We start from the raw sequence: 6,268 nt of genomic DNA, 5'->3' as shown, positions 1-6,268 counted from the left end.
GGTGGTGGTCGTGCACGCCTTTAATCCCAGCACTTGGGAGGCAGAGGCAGGCGGATTTCTGAGTTCGAGGCCAGCCTGGTCTACAGAGTGAGTTCAGGACAGCCCGGGCTCCACAGAGAAACTCTGTCTCAAAAAAACAAAAAAATAAAAATAAAAACACAAAACCACTTTTATCTCAGGTGGGGGGATGTGACACTGCTTCACACTGTCCGAGGTAGCTGACTATGATTTGCTTTGTGCTCTAGCAGAGGTGTGTGTGGTTTGCCAGCCACAGGTAGTTTCTGTGACTGTGTAATATTTGGAACTCTGGGAACTTTCTAGAGGGTATATAAAGGGGAGGGCCTAGAGAGGTGGGGCTGGTGGTTGTTCAGGAGGGTTGATTGATGTTTCTTAGTCGTGTTCAAAGAAGGAAGACATGAGATTGAGAAATCTCTCTCTCCCTGTCTCTCTGCCTCTTTCCCTCCTGTCTAGTAAAAGGATGAGAAGAGGTGGGTGAGGCAAAGGGTGGAAGAGAGCCCACAAAGTCGCAGATAACAACTGCCCCTGACATAACCTCAAAGAGAGCTCACGGAGCCTGTGAGCTTTTATCTCCTGCTGATCTGTGTGTGCCTAGGAACCTGCCTGCTGAACGCAGCAAGGAGGTTAGCTATGGACAAGGAAGGTTGTAAGGTACAAAACCTGACCAGATGAAGGCTGAGAAGCCCCATCAGCTTCAAGTTCCTTAATTTTCCACTTTGTGTCTTTTCAGCTGTCAAAGGAGCCTGGATACCAGGAGCTACCTGCTGTATAGAGGCTGGCTTGGGGCACTGCCTGGGACATAGAAACCCAGGAGAGGAGCTCAGCAGTTGTGTTTCACCCCACCTCTTGATCTGATTTTCCCACAGAAATTCAGCCAGAATCTTCTACTTAGGAGTCTTTAGCCCCCAGATGGAGTCTTCAGAGCTTCAGGACTACCTACTCAAGACATTTCAGTAGGAGGGGCTAGGAGTTTGACTCAGTGTTTGAACACTTCACTTGCACATGTAGAGGGCCTGGATTCATTTTTCCTTACAATAAATAAATGAATAAATAAGTAAATAAATAAGTAAATAAATGGCTTTTAAAGAATTCAGAGGCAGCAGGCATGGTGGCATACACTATTAATCCCAGCACTTAGGAGACAGAGACGGATGGATCCTGGAATTCAAAGCCAGCCTGATCTACAGAGCAAGTTTTAGGACCGTCAGGTCTATACAGAAAGGGGTCTTGAAAAGCCAGGGTGTGACTCTCCAGGTCAGAATACTCTCAGCATCTGTGCTGTTCCCAGTCTTGTTTCCGCTTGGCTTTCCATAGAATGTGCTGGAACATACTACTGTTTATGCCCCCACTGCCACACCTTTGTTGGAATCTTTAGCCTGGGAACCCTTGAGCATTTCCAAAGGACTCCCAGAAAAGATAGTCACCCTGTCTATAATGTGTAGAGGAAAGTTGAGAATCATTTACTTTGGGTAAAGCATTTTAAACTCTGAGCCTGTGTTCATCTTTGTTGTTAGCACTTGTCCACAAGTTCTTGAAGGGTGGGGCTTTTTTGCATCGCCTCTGTACTACAATTCTCAAGAGTCTGCCTCTGGAGTTCAATAAAGGTTTGGTCAAGTGCTGAACGGCGAGTGGTTCTATCAGCTCTGGGAGAGAGCCGATATCCCACCTACTACTAGTTAACGCTGGGCCAGTGTTGTAGCTTCAGTTTTTCTCCTAGAGGTTGGTAAGTCATCTATAGTCTCCAGGTACAAGATAGACACCACTTGAGAGTCACGGAATTTTCCAGGAAAGCTCAGAATGAAGTCAAACATCTCAATTTAAATTTCAGTTCATTTCTTGTGTGTTTGTCAAGGAATACTTATTTCATAAGTAGTTTCTCTGCACTGAATGAGAACCTGAGAGAAACAGTTTAAATCTGAAAAACGGGCTGGACAGAATACTGCCCAACATTGAAGTTTCCCCCTTTTCTTCAGGCTTATTTTTAGAAGTTTTGTCACAACATCCACCTCCATTACTGCTTTTAGTGCCCTAGGGATCTTTCTCTCAGGGTGTTTGGCCTCCCTTCCCAGCTGCCCTGCTTGTCAGTCACCTGCAAGCTGAGAAGGATGACATCAGCTTTCCCCAAGCCTCTGGACTGCTCTGAGACATAAATATTTTAAAAGGGCCTTTCTCTAACTGTTGCCAGGGTGATGGACTCTCAGGGGACGAGTGGGAGTGTGGAGCAGGACTGGCTCTGGAAGTGGGGGGTGTGAGGCCTGGCCGCCAGCCACAACTAAGCTCAGAAGGCTGTAGCTCTGCCTGCATGCCTTTCCTTACTTGAGCCCTTTAGCTGTTATGTCGCTTCCAGGCCCCGTCTCTGGGCTTGGATGCAGTTTAGTCTTAGGTAAGCTGGCCCTTTGTTTTAACATCTCTTGGGGGTGAGGAAGTCTCTGTCTTAGTGCAGGTAAGTGGCAAATAATCCTGATTAGAGAAACTAGACCCCATTGCTTCTTTTTTAATTGTTTGGTGTCCAAGAGAAGACACAACCTCACTGTAGTCCAGTCTGGCTTCAAACTTGCCTCTGCTTCCTCAGTCCTGGAATTGCAGACATGCATTACCATGACTGTCCTCTGCAGCCCTTTCTGATGCATAGGCTGGATTCCAATGCCGCATGGATACTGCTCCCACATGACATTTTCTCTCTCCTTCCCATCATAGAGTAACTTCAACGAGTGAGTGTGTGTGTGTTGTGTGCGCACGTGGTGATACTACATTGAGATAGTGTCCTACTTTAGTTCAAGCTGGCCTTGAATCCTGGCTAAGGTTCCAGCTCTTACTAGTCTTTAGTATTTTGAGATAGTATCTCCCTTTGTGGCCTGGCCTAACCTGGATCTCATACACAGAAATCTGCCTACTTCTACCTCTCAAGTGCTGGAATCAAAGGTGTGTACCACCGTGGCTGTCCCAGGGCTAGCTAGAGTGTCTGGATAGCACAGGGGATTCCAGTCGGGCCTAGTAATTTAGAAGCGGAGTTGATGGGTGTAGTGGCCTAGGGTACAAAACACATATACACATAGAGTTTAGACCATACACCTGCCTGGTCACTTTATCTTATGCAGCATTCCCCAACCTCTCTTTAGTATGTATCTGAGAAGGAAGCAACTTAGCTCCAAGCTCTTGCTGGCTTTGCTTCCCTGTTGCTTTGGGAACTCCTGTTTCTTTGTATGTGGCTCCCTCTGGCGGGTGTTGATGGTAGGGAAGTAAGACTGACATACCATTCTGAGAGAACAAAGTGGGGCAAATCTCCCAACTCCTAATGACAGCCATCTTATATATTATGTCTCTGCTGTGTACTCTCTGTTGGTCCTCACAATAATGAATAGGAATTAATCCTAATTTTCGTATCAGACAGGCTTGAAGACCTGGACTCAAATTTCCTTGCAGCATTTAGGATCCTCAAATGATCTGTTTTTCTAGCTTCAATTATTGTCTTGGTTTTATTTTCCATTAATATAATAAAATGGCCCAGCAAGAGCAGGTTGGGGAGAGAGTTTATTTTATCTCACAGCTCTGATTGCAGACCGTAGGAAAATCAAGACAGCAGTAACTTGAAGCCACTAGTCACATCCACAGCCAAGAGCAGAGAGAATGAGAGCTTACACACTCTTCAGTCCAGGACCCAGGCTTCAGGGCATGAGTAAATTACTCCTCCCACTTCATTTACATAATTAAGATAGTATAGGCCAACCTGATCTAGGAAATGCCTCATTGAAATTCTTCCCCAGTTATTCCAGGTTGTGTTTCAGGTTGACAAAACTAATCTCAATTATGCTCAAGCTTACTAGACTACTCTGGAACAAAGCCTAACTTGAACCTTTGTTCTTTCTACCTTCCCTTCAGACTGCAGGCCTATCAAAACAATATGAGGCCTTTGCTTATTTTAACTGGATGTTCAGGCTGGGCATTGTGACAGAAGCCTTTAATCCTAGCAGAGGTGGAGTGGATTTCTGAGGTTGGAGGCCAGCCAGGACTAGAGTGAAACACAGTCTCAAAGCTTCCCAATGGTTTCCTTTATTATCTCTGTAGAACATACAGTGTGAAGAGTTTGACAAGAACATAGGTGTGAGGGCTGATGTATGGAAAGGCTAACCACACAAGGAATGAAAGTGATGCAAGAGATTGGAACAGGAACACCCTTGAATGTTCTTGTATTAAGAATCAGATTTGAAGTGTCTTTGGGAGACCAAATAAATCATTTGGCAGCTAGTGTGGCTACAGGTGACATTTCTTCAAAGCCTTTGCTTTTGTCAGCCATCACAAGGAGATCTCAAGCATATATACTATGAAACCTTTCATTTTACCTGACCTGGATCACTAATCCCCCCTCGACTCAAGCCTGCGTCTGGAGTTGCAGGGCTGTTGGAATGCTTTGATTTGCCAATCATTTGCCCCCTGGAACTACAAGGAGACTCAATCACAAATGGACTGAGTGAGGAAAAGAAATTTCCCAAGGGAGAATCGGCTTTCTTATTGGAAATGATGTACAGCAAGCAGTCATCCAATGTGGGTTGGACCCATGGGTCCCCTTGCTGTCTTAGACTAAGTTGTAGGTATGCCAAGTCAATTCAGTATTTCTTGGGAATTCACTATGTACAAGGTTTGCATTTTCTACATTGCAGATTCATAGACGTTCCCTACCAACTCCACAGACAGTTACCAAATTCAAGAGATGTTTTCATCCCCATATGGTACAAGCACACTTTACAAACAAAAGATCATGCTAGAGATTAATCTCAGGGCCTTACACACAACAGACACTAGACCACTGAACAAAACCCCTAAACTATAGCAAACTTCATCTCTCGGAAATCAGGTCTGACCCCTCCGAGGAAGTTTTCATACTATGCCTATCTCTAAACTTGGTATAGTTCAATACATTATTCTGTTTCTTCATTAAGGTGTAGCAAATTGTTATCTCTGTATCCCCAGGATACAGCAGTAACTACAAATATGGCTAGATGTCTCTCTCACACACAGTCCCAGGAATGTCCTGGTTTGGGTGTATGTCTGGTGCTCATAGAGACTAGAGGAGAGCAACAGATCCCCTAAACTAGATGTATAGACAGTTGTGAGCTGCTATATGGGTACTGAGAATTGAGTTTGGATCCTCTAGACTCAGCTAAGTTGTGTTAACCAGTAAGCCATCTCTCTGGCCCCTCTCCTTACTTTTTAATTTTGTGAGTGGATTATTGTGCATGTGTGATGTAAGTATATGCACAGAAGTGCTGGTGCCCTCCGAGACCAGAGACAAGATCTCCTGTATCCTAGTTAGGTTTCTATTGCTGTGATAAACACCAGGACCAAAAGGAGCATGGTAAAGAGACTTCATCTTATAGTTACAGTCCATCATGAAGAGAAGTCAGCAGGAACCTGGAGTCAGGAACTGAAGCAGAGGCCATGGGAAGTAACAACTCCTTTGTTCCCCCATGGCTTCCTCAGCTTGCTTTCTTATACATCCTAGGACCACCTGCTCAGAGGTGCTATGACCCACAGAGAACTGAGCCCTCCCACATCAATCTAAGCAAGAAAATGCCTACATGCTTGCCTACAGGCCAATGTGATGGAAGCAATTGTCATTCCTACATTATAGGTGAGCCTGGTTTGTATCAAGTTAAATGCACACTGAGATGCTGGAGTTATGGGTCTTCTGCAAAAAAAAAATACACACTCTTGTCCAATTCCATCCCCCTTTTTGTTACTCCTTAAACAGGCTGAGTGCCCTTGCGCTGTTCCTCTGTCTAGAATCTTTCTCTTCTCCCCGATACTTCCTCTAACTCATTTCAATGAAGCCTGCTTTCCTTCCCCGTTCTATTTAAACGTGCATCTGGACACCCTTTCCTGTTTTTCCTTTCATCCAGCATTCTAATATACTACAGAATTTACTAATTTTTATGTCTGTCTGCCCTTGTAATTTAAGCTCTGTAAAAATCTGTTAATATCTTCTAAGTCATTTGGTTAATATGTGCCAAGCATTATGATAACCAATGAAGTCACAAGACAATTAAAATTTCTTATGAGGAGCCGGGTGTCATGGTCTTGGTGCTCTCCTTTAATCCCAGCACTTGGGAGGCAAAGGCAGGTGGGTCTCAATTCCAGGCCAGCCTGGTCTACAAAGTGAGTTCCAGGACAGCCAGGAGTACAAGAGAAACCTTGTCTAACAAAACAATAATATAAAGAATTGCTTATGAGGCTGGGAATATAGCTGAGTAAT

The 6,268-nt window shown here is 44.5% G+C and overlaps 1 long non-coding RNA gene across 1 annotated transcript in view; it reads left to right on the top strand.

Annotated features, from left to right (window-relative positions):
- LOC114614139 overlaps positions 1–1,640 on the top strand; it is an 11,739-nt gene extending 10,099 nt beyond the window's left edge. Inside the window, exon 2 of the long non-coding RNA XR_003710281.1 lies at positions 749–1,640. This is a non-coding gene — a long non-coding RNA (uncharacterized LOC114614139). The remainder of the gene's footprint in view (positions 1–748) is intronic.
- Positions 1,641–6,268: the final 4,628 nt, after the last annotated feature.

Source organism: Grammomys surdaster, unplaced genomic scaffold (genome assembly GCF_004785775.1).
Source record: "Grammomys surdaster isolate TR1022 unplaced genomic scaffold, NIH_TR_1.0 126313, whole genome shotgun sequence".
NCBI classification, from domain to species: domain Eukaryota; kingdom Metazoa; phylum Chordata; class Mammalia; order Rodentia; family Muridae; genus Grammomys; species Grammomys surdaster.
This window is presented reverse-complemented; position numbering and strand designations above follow the sequence as displayed.